The 14,410-nt window shown below is 39.8% G+C and overlaps 1 long non-coding RNA gene across 2 annotated transcripts in view; it reads right to left on the bottom strand.

The window, feature by feature from the left end:
- The window catches only part of LOC148216715 (uncharacterized), a 78,478-nt gene extending 65,367 nt beyond the window's left edge, over positions 1-13,111 (bottom strand). The window contains exons 1-3 of one of the 2 annotated variants that reach the window (XR_015794882.1): positions 12,983-13,111; positions 12,658-12,782; positions 893-981 (exon numbers count right to left, since the gene is read on the bottom strand). This is a non-coding gene — a long non-coding RNA (uncharacterized LOC148216715). The remainder of the gene's footprint in view (positions 1-892; positions 982-12,657; positions 12,783-12,982) is intronic. The other variant, XR_015794883.1, reaches the window with a different exon arrangement.
- Between the last annotated feature and the right edge of the window lie 1,299 nt (positions 13,112-14,410).

The following is a 14,410-nucleotide window of genomic DNA, read 5'->3' as shown; positions in this document are numbered from 1 at the left end:
TGATAATCTAACTCTCCCCCAGCCCCGATTGAATTTCTTATAACAATTAGTCTGGAAAAGAGGCACTTTTCAATTCGTTGTCTGTTTAGGGAACAGAAGAGACTTTAAAAAAATTAAATAGACGTTTACTGTCCACAAGATGGCGCTCTGCTTCTGCATCAGAGATCCCATACCCTATAGATATTTTTTACAAAGTAAACAAAAAGGATCTTTCAAAAATGAGAGCAAAACTTGTCGAATATTCAGTTTCAAGATTTTTCCACTTGTAAATGTTCTAGAGCAGATGTCCATTTGCAATGGTTGATTAAGTCAGAGAAGTTATGACTATCTTTGGAATTACCTTGACCTTGTACAGTACAGGACCTCTCAGTCCAACACACAAAAAGACTTACAGTATCACACCAACTTTAAACCACTTGGAGCTATAAAAATCAATTCCTAAATCCTGAATTGAGCTTGGAAATGGATCGGCTGCCAGTTCAGCTGATGGAGACTGTGGCAATATGATTCTATCAGTCAGACCCAGTTACTAATTTTGCAGCTGTTCTGAACTACTTAAAGTTTCTGAATTGTTTTGCAAGGTAGTTCCCTGTGCAGCTCATTGCAACAATCCAACCAAGAGGTTATTCAAGTATGAACTGTGGTCAAGCTTTCCCAGCCCAGAAAGGTCATAGCTTGTATATCAGTCCAGAATAATAAAAGAGTCCCCTTCAGGGATCGTGGGAGATCTCATGAGCATCCTCAAAAGAATATCTAACACCTTCCAAAAGAAGCTGAAGGCCACTTATCTGAGCACTCCTGAATAATACCTCCCTCACATCTGGAATGCTGTTCAACCCATTGGCCTTCATTACCTTGCTCAGGCACAGATTTAGAACATGTACTGTCTTACCTGGATTATGTGAAAAGGAGGTAAAGCTGGGTGGCGTCTGTGCATACAAGCCGTTGGGTTGTTCTTAACCAACTCACTATTCTATGATTCTAGAAACAAGCACACGCAGAAATGAGTACAACTGTTTGCATTTTACTACTGGATACCATCTTGTAGACTGATCTGGGAATATAACTGAAAGATTGCATATCTAAATAAGCAAGTACCTTTCTTCCCTAATGTGCTACCTTTCTAGGTACAAGAGACTATTTTAATTAAATAATGTGATTACTCTACTAGTTAATTATGGAAATATGTACAGGTGGTCCTCGTTTAACAACCACTTATTCAGCAATCATTCACACTTACGATGGCACTGAATAAGTGATAGTTATGAGCGGTCCTCAGAGTTCCAGCCATTGCAGCATCCCCACGGTCACATGATAGCAGTTTCTGATGTTCCCTATTGGCTTTCCACAAGCAAAGTCAATAGGGAAGCTGGCAGGAAGTCAGAAGTGGTGGTCATGTGAGGTCCTCGCTTAACAACGGCAACTGGGACTGCTGGAACTGCCATCGCTAAGCAGTGCAGTTATGTGATGTCATGCTTTATGACCACGTTGCTTAGCAATGGCAATTCTGGTCCCAATTGCCATCGTAAACCGAGAACTACCTGTATTCCCTGGAGTACTATGGCATGTGCTTTGGCTGAACACAAAAATCTCCTCTCTTCCCCATCCTGCCCCCCCATCTGTTCACTTACATATGCTGATACCCTGTATACGTTTTGATTCTCTGCAATATAGACAGTGGATTTTTTCCCCTGTGTTATTTTCATTATTCCTGACTACTGCTCTAGATCAAGCCTGGAATCAAAAATAGCATGAACAAAACAAGTTTTCAACCTGACTGAAACTGTATGGTTGAGAGAAAATGATGAGATTCACAGACAGACACTCTACATGAGGAATTAGTTTAAAATACTTTCTGAATTAACGTATGAGTATTTTCCCATCACTAATTACAAGTAAAGATATCTTCAGGTAGATTGAACAATGGATATACATTTTTGGCTGGCTTTTCTTTCTTGCTGATGTGAATTCCAGCTTAAGAAACTAGCTTTAACTTGACATAAAAAGTGTGTGCAGAGGGTGTACAGAGAAGTAATTTAAAGTTAATGCTTATCCTGAAGTAAGTCCCACTGTGATTAGCAAGCTTAATCCTACATAAGTATGTACAATGGGTGTGGGAACCAATGGATGGGCAGACCTCGTTGAATGAGAACCTTCAAATGTTGGAGGTAGTCTTACCGAGCTTTCTGCTCAAGGTGACGACCATCAGGCCTCTCCTTAAGGAGAGAGTAGTGAAGGGAGGCACCTGAAGTATTCCATTCCCACACCTGGACAGTTAGGATCATTAGGAAATCTATCTATATACTATCAAAACTCTCATGTCTGTTTGTTTGTAACCTTTAACTGGGCAAAACAGTGTATCATAGGCCAACAATTTTTGAACCAAGGTACCTCAAATGGGCTAACTTACAGAATGTGTCCAAAATCCAGGACCAATGATTCCTGTGGAATTGAAATTTGGCAAATTTTATAAAACGTTTTATGACATAAAATTGTCATAAAATGTTTTATGATAATTTTAATGTCATAAAATGTTATAAAATACAAAATGTTATAAAACATTTCCTGTGGTCAACTCCTAATGTTTGACTGTGCTATACAGTTCAATATGAATGACATGGGCTATTTTCAAGGCAGATACATCTCTGAATATCTCCCTGAATTTTTAAGAACTTTTCCAGTGAAGGCAGTACATAAGAAGCTCTGCCATTGTTGAAGGCATTGAGGAATCTGCTAAGGAAATACTGTATCTCTGAAACAATGACCCAATGGGTCACAGGTTGTCTAGTTTCTCTTAATGTTCAGACACATATGTGTTCCTCGCAGTTTCAGCCATGCCTTTTAGTTGTACATAAAACAAATCTGTTCCATCTTCTACCTGGGAGACCTTCCAATCTTTAGAGTTTTTTTTCCATATTTCCATTGTCTAAACATGTAAATATTTCAACTCTTTCTCATTGGACTTGCTTTCCAGACTCCTCCACATTCTGGTCTCCTTCCTTAAGGACATGCCAGTTTGTCCGTGTCCTTTTGGAATAATCTATCTTCTTGGAGGCCTTCACTCAGCAGATCTTGACAGAACAACTTGTGTCTGCAAGCTTGTTTAAAAGCTGTAAAAAAGGGATTAGCTAATTTACAGGATTGGTCTGCTGGAAAGCATCATTTATATGAAAGGAACATTCATAAACATTTACAATACTTAGCAGTTCCATTGCATTTTTCCTTTTGATTTCCCTAAAGAAGTGGTGACCAATATTGCAATATCAACTTAATGAAAGATCATGTAGAAATAGAATGATCCCCATTCCACTTTATCAGCTTGGCCTGTCTTTCAACAAATACTACCTCTGTACAATGACCTTGCTCTTCTTGGTGAGATAGTTGTGAAGAAAAACCTCATGTCAATATGCTGGTCCTTCCCCATTTCCTGGACTGGCAGTTTCAAACCTCCAAGCTGACAAGACTGTCTGATATTGTGAAAGTAATTATATCCCAGACTGCTAACTGCCAAAGTTGGGAACAAGTTGGCCAAGGAAGCTACATGCAGAAATGGTTTTATCCTCTCTTTTCACTTCCTTTGGCACAAACTGGAACAAGTGTGAGAATGCAATCAGAAACATTCTTAGCTTGTCAAGAGATATGTAAATTATTCCAAGCAGGCAAACTTTAAAGTAAGAATTTTAATAGCTTCCATTTGCATTTCAAACACTGTATGGACACTGGGCAACTCCTGATCCAAATGTGTTCATGTAGATAAACAGGGCTGCACGTCAGCAGTTTGGCAGGAAATAAATGCATTTCCCTCTTCCCACCATTTTTTAAAAATTGTTTTCTGACCGATATGCCCTTTGCTGTCTCATGGATTAGAAAGGTAACACGTGTGTACTCCCATCTGCCATCTTCCAGCTGGATTGGTGTGGTTGCCTTAGAAGGATTTGATGGCAGAAATTAAAGAGGCAGAAAAATGAAAGATCTCCCATTAGAATCACATTATTATAGACAGTGATCTTTGTTACTTTTCCTGTAGTGTGAGTGTGTTGGGGGGAGGAGAAATGATCAGCATGGGTTGTAAAAAACAGTCAGAATAGATGCTTCACAAGGTGTTAGTCTGAGAGTTGCGCAGCTGCTTAAAAGACTGCGTCTGGCTTTCAGTGCATGTGTGCTCATGCATAGCCACATCACTTTGGTGGAACTTCCAGCAAAAGTGTTATTTTCCATGATGCATTCTTTTAATAAAAACAATGCAACATTAAAGTCAATCAGGCAGGAAGACTTCACATTATGGAAGAGGTCAGTCATCATATTCCTACCTATGTGCACCCCACTTGTTTAGCAGATGCATGGCAACTGAAAGACACCTTGAACAGGATGAAGGGAGTCTTGTTCAGAATGGTCTGTTTCAAGGCTGCAAAGCTATAGGAATGGGGACAAGGATGGTAGAATGGACAGGACTCTTCCTAAATGTATTAGCAGTGAGAAGCCTTAGGCTAGCGCAGTGTTTCTCAACCTTGGCAACTTGAAGATGCATGGGCTTCAACTCTCAGAATTCTGGGAGCTGAAGTCCACACACCTTCAAGTTGTCAAGGTTAAGAAACACTGGGCTAGCTATTGGCCCTGAGATGGGTAGCTTACCCAAGAAGGTAGGAGAAAGGAGCAGGGGTGTCCACAGGGGTGTAAAAAAAAGAAAAGAAAGAAAAATAAAGTCCAGATCGTGGCCATGATTACATTTGCAGCATGTCTGCACCTTTACTTTTTACTTTTCAAAAAGAGCCACTTCTTTTTTGAGGTGATTCAAACCATCTTTTAATTAGGCTCATCTTTTTGCCTTTCTTCTTTCAGAAATATTTCCCAGTTAGATTTCTATTCCACCTTTCCCCCAAAAGCTCAAGGAGTTATTGATAGTTCTTCTTGCTAGATAGATAGCTTGGGTAGGAAACAGCATCTGGCCCCCAGTCACCCAGTGAGCTTCCCCAGCTAAATATGGACTTGAATCTCGGTCCCCTTGGTCCTGATTTAACATCTTAACCACTAAGCTACTCTATAAAAGTTAAAGATGTTGTGTCAAAAAGTGTATCCTGAATCTCAAGTCTAGGTGGAAATCTTAAAAACCTGAATGGCATGGGGGACATGGTAGAAATCTTAGACTGCCAAAAAGTCCCAGAACATAGCAATGGTTAGGGATCCGCTTATGACTTGTGTGTTGGCCAAACCAGGCAAGGCAGAATGAAGGCTTCCTGGGTATCTTAGTCCCTTGGCGCAACTGGGTGGGACAGCTCTGTTTGAAGCCTGCCTGTCAGCACAGCAGGCGTGAAGCTGAAGGCTGTCAGTGCGCCATTTTGTTCATTAAATGAGCGCTCTCCGTTCTCTTGCAGTATGATTAAAGCAAATAAACCAAAGCTCTTGATTGCATGTATATATATGGAGCATGGGTAAAAGAAGAAATATGGATGTAAACAAAAATACTTGAAGTCAGGCTGTGTATATTACAAAGATCCTGACCATTTGTCAGACAGTGACTTGCTTGGCATCTATTCCTGAGGGTCTTGCCTTGCTTGGTATGAGGAAGATTGACTCCCTGGGTTTAATAAAGCTCATAGAGCTGCCATTGTCGAGCCTAGAAAGAGCCAACAGAGTATGCAATTTGCCTTCCAAGGTCTTCAGCCAGTTTTATTGTAACTGACAGGTCAGGCAGCACTTTGAGATAGAAAACCCACACATGTTTGGCACACGTTTTCCTACAGGAGGTTCTTCCAAGTGATGACAGACAGGACTAAATAGCTTCATGCCCATATACATCCCATTTCCTCTGCTAGACCCTCACCCCAAAAGTGCAGGGATGGGCAATTTACAATTGCCTCAGGGAACTCTCATTGTTTAGCTTGCCCTATCTGGGTGGCAAAAGCTCATCTGGAGGAAAATGAAATGAAATGATAAAATAAGTTAAGCCTTGCTGCGTGTGATTTGATAGCTCACTATATCCTTCATTCTGTACTGCACAATTACAGAATAAAGGCCCAAGCTCTGTCAAGGGTAGGTAGTAATTCATCTTCCCCTAATGATTAGTTGTAAGGTTGTATAGTATTTGGACTGCCAGACAAAGCAGCTCATTATTATTTTGTACAAAATAGCATGTATTTACTTGATATCTCCATTGTCTTTCAAGAAACCCAGAGCAGCATTCATGCGCTCACCACATCTTATTTTTACAATGACTTTGTGAAGTAGGCTAGGCTGAGAACAATAATTCAGTCCAGATTGCCTAATGAAGATCATGTCAAATGGGGTGTGTATCTTGGTCTCTCCTGCATAAAACCACCCAAAGAGATACACAATATAAGAACTAACTCTACTGCTAGTAAAAACAACAGACACAAATGTGCATCTGTGTTTAAATCCTTAATGGTTACTATGTCTAGATGGCATTTCAGCATATCTACACAACTACAATCCAATTTCAAACTTACTTTGGCCATGGTAACGGTGGATTTAATCAGTGGTTCTATAATTACTGAACAGATAGTCTTATATATTTTTCATTAACAGCTCATGATGTTAATCTTAAGCTAAACAACTATATTGCTTTCTTAGTCAGCATCTCTCCCTCCCACTAGCTTTCTTAGTTCCTTCCTGAATTCTTGAAAAATCTAGGATATACAATGATTTAAAAAAAAAGAAAGAAAAGCTTTTCCCTTTGAATTCAGTTCGTAAAATATTTTGCATGAGTAAATTTGTGATTAAACACTTAAAACAATAATTTACTGATTTGGATTCTGAGTTTCTACCAGACTGAAGTATGCCGCCCACCAGTGTTTAAGGTTAAAGGTAAAGTACCTTTAACAATATCAAAAAACCCACCTGGATAAATTTTGCAACATAATATCTCTTCCATCTCATTTTCTTCGCTAATAATGGATATAGTAGAATCAACAAATTGAAGATAAACATTAATTACTAAATAGATAGTATTTCCTGGAGAGCCTTAATTGGTTACCCGTCAAAGTAGATCAATCTGAAATGTCTCCTTCAAAGGCTGTCCTTATCTCTTGTTGTCTGCAGCTTCAACCATGTTTTCAACACCCGTATTACAAATGTCCATTACAAGCTTTTGGTCAGGTAAATTACACAATGACATGGCTGGTTAAAGTAGGCAAGCTGCTTTGTCTGCTAAAGGAGTGACGGGTGTTTGTATAAATCTTTCATCTAAAGCCTTTCAGTCTTTTTAGGGCACATTTATCTCGCTAAAAGAAAAGGTGACTGCAGAGAATCTCGTTTGTGACAATCATTTGATTAACCTCCTCCCCTTCCTGGTCTATTAATAGGAATCAGCTTCTTAATGGACATGTTCATTATTTAGCAGAATTCAGCTTTCAAGTCCACAAAATATTTGAGGGATACAAGAATTTATGTAAGAAAATGTAGATGTTTCAAGAATTTATGCAAATGCATATGCCGTGTTCATTTTATTTGCTAGAACAGAAAGAATGGAGACTCCAATAATAAATCCAGTCCTTGATTTTTCGGTGGCATTTATTTGTGGCATTTTTTTCTCCCTTGTTTTGATTTTCCTTCACAGTTCTAAGCTTCAGCACTCCCCCTATTCTTATCCATTTAATTTTTGTTAGCCCTGGAGAGGTCTTATATGGATATCCAAAGGAACTTAGGGATAGCTGGATTAAAACCATTCAAGGCCTGTGATTTAGTCAAATACGAAGGTTCAGTTAAATGACATAATGACACCTGACAAATGACATTTTACCCTGACCTGCTTTTTTGGTGTAGTGATTGGCTTTGACCAGCAGGAGGCAGCATAAAATTCAGCTTAGATATCCCTGATATCCTCTTCTGGGACTCTTCCATACAGTGAAATCTTTAAAAACTGTGCACTTCCATGTTTGACATAGACAGACAACTGAATAAAACTTAAGTCTGCAAATGTGTGTTGTTTTTTTTCAAAACGGCGGCAAAACTATTCTTAATCGAGATTCATGGGACAGATGTCTCATGAAAAGGGTCTGACGACTGGCATGAGCACACAGTTCTGGGGCAAAACTTCCCAAGCCTATTCTAAAGCTGCTTTCTAGCCTGGACTCTCCAGTTGCATTAGACTACGACTCCCATCATCCCCAGCGGCATCAAGTTACTAAGGGCCACTTACCCCGTAATTGCTTTTGTGGCAGTAAGAGTAAGCTACACATTATGATTAATGTACAGAGTGAAGGTTCGTTTCCTGGTCAGTCGTTAGAAGAGACTGATCTGGGGGGAATCACAGCATCCATAAGAGGAAGTTGATTTCCCCCACCCAAAGAAACTCTGCCCATCTGTGGATAGGAACATCAGTAGAGAAAACTCCATGGCCACCTTGGGCCTCTTCCTAATAATGACAGGCAATAATTACATGATCTCCAAGTAAACAAGCTTTTCTGCTACACAAAACAATTGAACCAACCCTCTACTGTAATATCACTGGGATGCTGGAGAGATTCTGTTGCTGTGTTATGATACGGCAACCTTCTGAGACTTAATGGGCATGGTGTAATCCTTCTGCCCGTGTGTGTGACTACCCTCTAACTACTGAGCATTTATCTGATCTTGTCCTAAAAGCGATGTGTTTAGGGGAGGAAGGCCAACCAGTCCGAAACTAGTTATGCTGGTCTTCAGCTTACCTTCTTTCCAGCCAGCATGAACAAAGTCAATATTAGGACAGGGGAACTTGTTTTAGAATATGGAGAACATAAAAATAAAGATTGTTTAAATCTTTTATTTCTCTTCTGCTGTTTCACCAAGAAGCTCAGGAGGATAGCACACAAAGGATTGTCCCATGGTTCATGCTTGCTAAACTTGGCTAAGAAAAAAACCCAAGAGAAGGGCTCACAGGGAAAAAACTTAGAAATGAGGTTTCTTCATTTTCAACCTTCTGCTGGCTACATTACAGGCTCACTGCGTGAGGTAGCTGAAGACTGCATTTTAAAATCAGCGAGCTGAAATAGTGTAAGAGCACACATTCCTTGGAGGAATTCACAAGGCTGAAAGGGCAGCATATGTCAGATGCAAGGGCACCATTGGCCAGCCTTCTAACAGAGCAACAGAAGGACACCTTATCTGCTGCTAGCAAACATGTCACCAAGCATCTTATCACTGGAGGTACTGATGTGAATGCTTTCTAGGTTATAACAGGCACTCTATATTTAACAGAGTACAAATCAATCAATTTCTTGACCATCATTTAATCATGGCAATCAGGAAGTAAGGATTGCCATACATGTTTATTTCTGGGTGGCTGCATGAGAACATTTTAAAAACTTTGGCCCTAAACTGGGTAAAGATGGAGAAGTCCTTCTAAACTTGGTCTTTTTGAAAACAATGCAGATATCAGAACCAGGAAAGTGGTGCTGCACCAAGGATTGTTAAAGGAGATGTATGAATCAGACAAGATCTGATTCAGATTTTGGATTCAATTGACATTTGCAATTCAGTTTGATTTGGGAAGTTGAATCAATCTGAAAGGATGATTCAAAGAGTCACAACGATTAGATTCTCCTGAATTGAAGAAAAAAAAAAGACACGTGACTCAATATGATGTATCAAATGAATTTGAAGATTTGATTCAAAGGTGTGATTCAGTCCAGCTGTCCTCAGTTTCAAGCTTTGATGATTTCCACCTACAGACTCCTAAAACTCAGCCTTCTTTTCAAAGGGAATAAAAGCTGGTGGGTAGTCACTGAGCCCTCCCAGCCATATCATAGAATTTCAGGGGGTTGACTGCTGAAAACTGGTGCAATTTCCAGCTTTTTAAAAAAGCAGAGCAGGCTTCACATACTAAAAAGAAAAACCTCCATAAAATAAAATAAAATATCCTGGAAAATATCAAATACTGAAATCCAGTGTTAAATATAGATAGAAAATGTTTAGCGCATATTTTAACATTCAGAAAAGTACTTTAAGAGCACTGAACCTCAACAGACAAAAGGAGAGAAAGAGAGAAAAGTGAACTGTGAATATTGTTTCTCTTTGCCTTTGATGGGTCAACATTCAGGCTGGCTAATAATTGTAGGGTGCAAGATTACAATAAGAAATGTAGAATCACCAGTAATTCAGTGGCAAATTTTAACAAACAAGAAAACTATCCTTGCCATAGGCTAAGGGGCATCTTAAGGAAACAGCTAATTTGAGTGATCCCAGCTCTTAAAGCAACAGCACCTTTTCTTCAGGTTCTCATGAAAATGAAAGCAAGGAGGCGGTGTGCTCATACATTTCTTCCAAATTATTTTTGAAGCTGTACAGCCCTATAATCTTTATTTAAGATCTTTCCCAGCATCCTCTAACTACTAACTACCTTTAGCCTTTCAACATCTGGAAAGCAGACAAATATATGTCAGATTGAAGCTCATGCCCTCCTTTGAGTAGGATTGCAAGAAATTGATTGTTTCAAGTTTTAGTGGGCTTAACACAAAAACATTCTTATCTTTGTAAAATGTATGAATCGCTAATGTACTTAACTTAACTTCCATGTAAGGGCAAGATACATGAATTTGTATCTAGGGGGAGTAATAATGAATCTTACAGAAAAATCAGAAGTATAGGCAGTCCTAGGAATTCAATATTCCTACGGTTCTTGAAAAAGCACCGTGCTTCAACAGGGCTTTGAGCAAAGCACCCCTTCAAAGCACCTCTGCCAAGCAAAGTGGTGGCCTACTTTTAATGAGCGAAACAGACTGGCTGCACTGCTTCACTGTGCCCATCAACAGTGGCTTCCTTGAGCAAAAATGACGCATCTCTGCAAAGCACTTTGTTACAGCAAGGCAACACAGCATGCCTCCGTGAGGCAAAGCACCTAGTTGAGGCGGATCACCTGCAGTCTGCACCTGCTTAATAGACAGGCCTTTTTCACAAGTTCTCAGCTTTGATCAAATGTAAACAATCTAGTCATAAATCACAGGAGCACTTCCTGGTGCCATTGTTTATCCAGTAATTAATGGCATTCCAGTCTTCTGTCTGGGTTGCTCTGGCCCCAGCAACAGCAATGTTTTGAGTCAAGCCAGGAGTCAGGCATGCCAGTGGACAATCCAAGTAAGAAAGTCAGGGTCAAGAAGCAAGACAGTAACTGAGGTCAGGTCCAAGGATCAAGAATGCAAGAGACAAGCCCAGGACCAGGTAAGGAGAACTGCAGAAATGGTTCCACTAATGAATCTTCCTCTGAGAAGTCCTTAAATAGCCAAGGTTCCTTCACTCCTTCTCTAAGGGCAAATGAACTTGAATGGCAAATTCACTTCAGCAAATTTCAATTTCAGCAAAGCCTTAACTTCAGTCAGACGCCAACGTTTGCAAACGAAACCTCCCCTTGCACTCCTTTGTCTCGCAGCCTTCTGGCTTTTGACACGTCTCCACCTGCGTCCCTGAGAGTTAGAGGGCATTTTCAGCCTCAAAGATTTTGTGTCAGATTTGGGGATGGCAGGATATACACCTGTTCTCTCTCTGCTGTTGCAGGTTTGGTTCCTCCACTCTGGTTCATCTGTTTGTTAATTTGTGATGATGTGTCCAGCTGGATCTCGGCAGCATGGGCTCTCATGCCAGGGTAACACACAGTGGTGTGGTGAAGTTTTGTGAGCCAGTTGAGAGCAGAGTTGAGTCGGTGCACCTAGCACACTCATCAGCTGCTTGGCGGTTTGCGGGGTGGTCCGGTGGTAGCAATGAAGCTGGAAGAGCTATTATACATTTATCAGCACCCCACAGGTAACGTGTTACCTTTGTAGAACTGCAAGGAAGAGCAGTATAAATCGAAAATAGCCTTTTCTTCTAAGCTGCCCTAGGTATTTGCTGAGATCAACAATATGGAGTTACCAAAAAGGTCCATTGTAGGTCTAGCGTAACTGAGATAAAAGAACTGATATGAATCATGACCTTGAAGACCGAATATACAGGGGTTTCATAGGGAACTGTAACATTAAAACTTGCATAGGCCTTGTAGTGGTTCATGAATATTAACATGGTGAATAGCAGGGTGGGAAACCAAGGCTTAGAAGGTCAAACTCAAGCTGACATTGGAGCTGCATGATACAAGGCATATATGTTGGTGTTCTGCCTGAAGATAAAAATTCTTTATTCTTTAGGTTTTCAGGGGAAGTGGGGTATGTTAGAGTCAGGCTTCCTTACCCCATTTGATAAGCCATTCCTCTAGACTAGCCTTTTTTCAACCTTTTCACCCTGAAATAATTTTCAGGTCTCAGAGAACCCCTGCATAAAAATCATGCACACAGACACACGCACACAATGAAAACGTCACAATAAAATTCACTTCTAACCTACACAATGCACACTTTACATTTACAGCTGCAAAGTAGCAGGCCAACAGCTGAATCAGGGCACACAAAAATTCCCACTACTGCAAGAGCTAGCATTATGCAGCATGCAAAGTTCAAGAAACAATGTTTAATTTTTTGAAATCACAATCTCTCGTGGAACTCCTAGCAACCTCTCACAGAATCCCAGTTGAGAAAGTTGAACTCAGTTGAAGTCCACATATCTTAAAGTTGCTAAGGTTGAGAAACACTGCTCTAGACTTTCTGAAACCAAAAATCTACCTGAATCCATATCTCAGGCTGATTTCCTATGACTCAGCTTCATGCTGGACAGATACTATGGAAATTGCCTAGAAGATACCTGATTGGCTCTTCCAAAGTACTTGGTCAAGTTGAACTGAAGATACTTCCTTCCAAGTTCTTCTCTGGATGAACTTGCTTTGAACTCCAATGGCTGCTTCAGCTCTGAAGTCCCAGGGAATCTCCCTGTAAATATTCTTAAAGATTAAAGCTGCCAATATGTTTAGATCAATATGTCTAATTGTAAAAGAGTCTATATTTTGTTTTCTTTTAATTTGCAGCTGACTGTTCTGACTGCTTTCAGTTGTATTCTTTAACACATATACTGCCAAGAGGGGAACTGGATTGGATTTTGCCTTTTTGCCCCATGGGGGAAGTGGTCTTACCTTGTGCCAGACTGCTGGGGCCAAACATTCATCTGGCTCCTAAGGGGAGAAATGGAGTGCTCTGGAGAAGAGGCTTAGCCATTTTCAGAAGTGAAGCCCTTAGCCCGGCATCTTGTGTCTTCAGGCCGAGGCTTAGCTATAAATACTGCAAGAGTGTGGCAGCATATCTATTTGGAGTATATAACAAAAGGCTTCTGGTAGCCTGTTAAAAGGGAATGTTGGGGGCGGTGGGGGGAGGGTGAAGAGTTCTTTGGTTTTTAGTGTTCTGAATGCTATAGGGAAATTTTCAGGGAAAGGTGTGGGGGTTTGGGCATTTTTGAGGATTCAGACTTGGAACTTGACTTGAAGACAAATTGTAAGCATCATTCTTCTACCCTAAAACTTACACATTCATGAAATGATGTATTTTTTAAAATTGTTAAACAGTTTTTCTTTAATTTTAATTGTATCTCAGTTATTTTATACAAAGGATAACTATATCACAGATCCCCAATTCTTTACAGAACTATATATACTGTGAGACAGTATTATAGGAAGCTGTACTGGTCAGATGAAATTTGGCTTTTTCTTTCCTTTGAATATCACCTCCTCAAAGGAAGGTCTCATATAAAACCTTACATCTGTATTATATTATTTAAGCAAATTGGAAATCTATGATTATCACACATAGCTATAAATACCTGAGAAATATAGAGAAATTGTTCTGGCACATTTCATCCTGGGCACTTCTTACTTTCTGTCTTACTTTACCCAAGTAAAGTAAGAATAAAGTGCTTAGGTCCCTTTTCAAAGCTTTTTATTTGATGCTTCAACTTGAGTTGGTTTCTCTTCTGGTTTATGCTTTTATTCTTCCCATGTGCCTTGCTACTGTTGCTTTCATTACTCCATTTCTTCGTTTAGTCATCCCGGCCCTGTGCTGTAGCGTGAGAGAGATTTTCATCTACTTTTAAAAGAGCAAAGAGAGTAATCTGACTTCTGACTGAAAGGTTTTTCGACATATGACACATTTCCTGGTTCTCCTTAAAAAGATAAAACATTTTAAGATAAAAAGTTATCTTAAATTTTACATTACATCTAACTAAGACTGATAACTTTAGAATTCCATGAGCCCATGGAACTGCTGAAGAGATAACAAGGCAGAGTCTTGTTCACTTCAGTTGAGAAGATGGCTCTCTGTGTTCATAAAGTGCGCGAGAATATCCTTTCCTAGAAAAAAAAAGGTCACAGGATCCATAAGGAGAGTGCATTCTCAACCACATCTTGGATTAAAGATGCTGGATCCTAACATATTCACGTGTAATGGAAACCAGTCCAGTGCTATAATTGAAAGAGAAAGTAGACTAACTTCCATGATTCTAGCTTCATTTTACATCAGGGCTTTGTCCAGAATAGCTTAACGTTTTGAACCGTCTCCATTGTTTGTAGTAG

This window comes from Python bivittatus, unplaced genomic scaffold (assembly GCF_059951505.1).
Source record: "Python bivittatus isolate LINGU-HERP-01145 unplaced genomic scaffold, Pbiv_v1 ctg000080_np1212, whole genome shotgun sequence".
NCBI lineage: Eukaryota > Metazoa > Chordata > Lepidosauria > Squamata > Pythonidae > Python > Python bivittatus.
The sequence above is the reverse complement of the archived record's forward strand: the minus strand, read 5'-3'. Positions and strand labels throughout refer to the sequence as shown.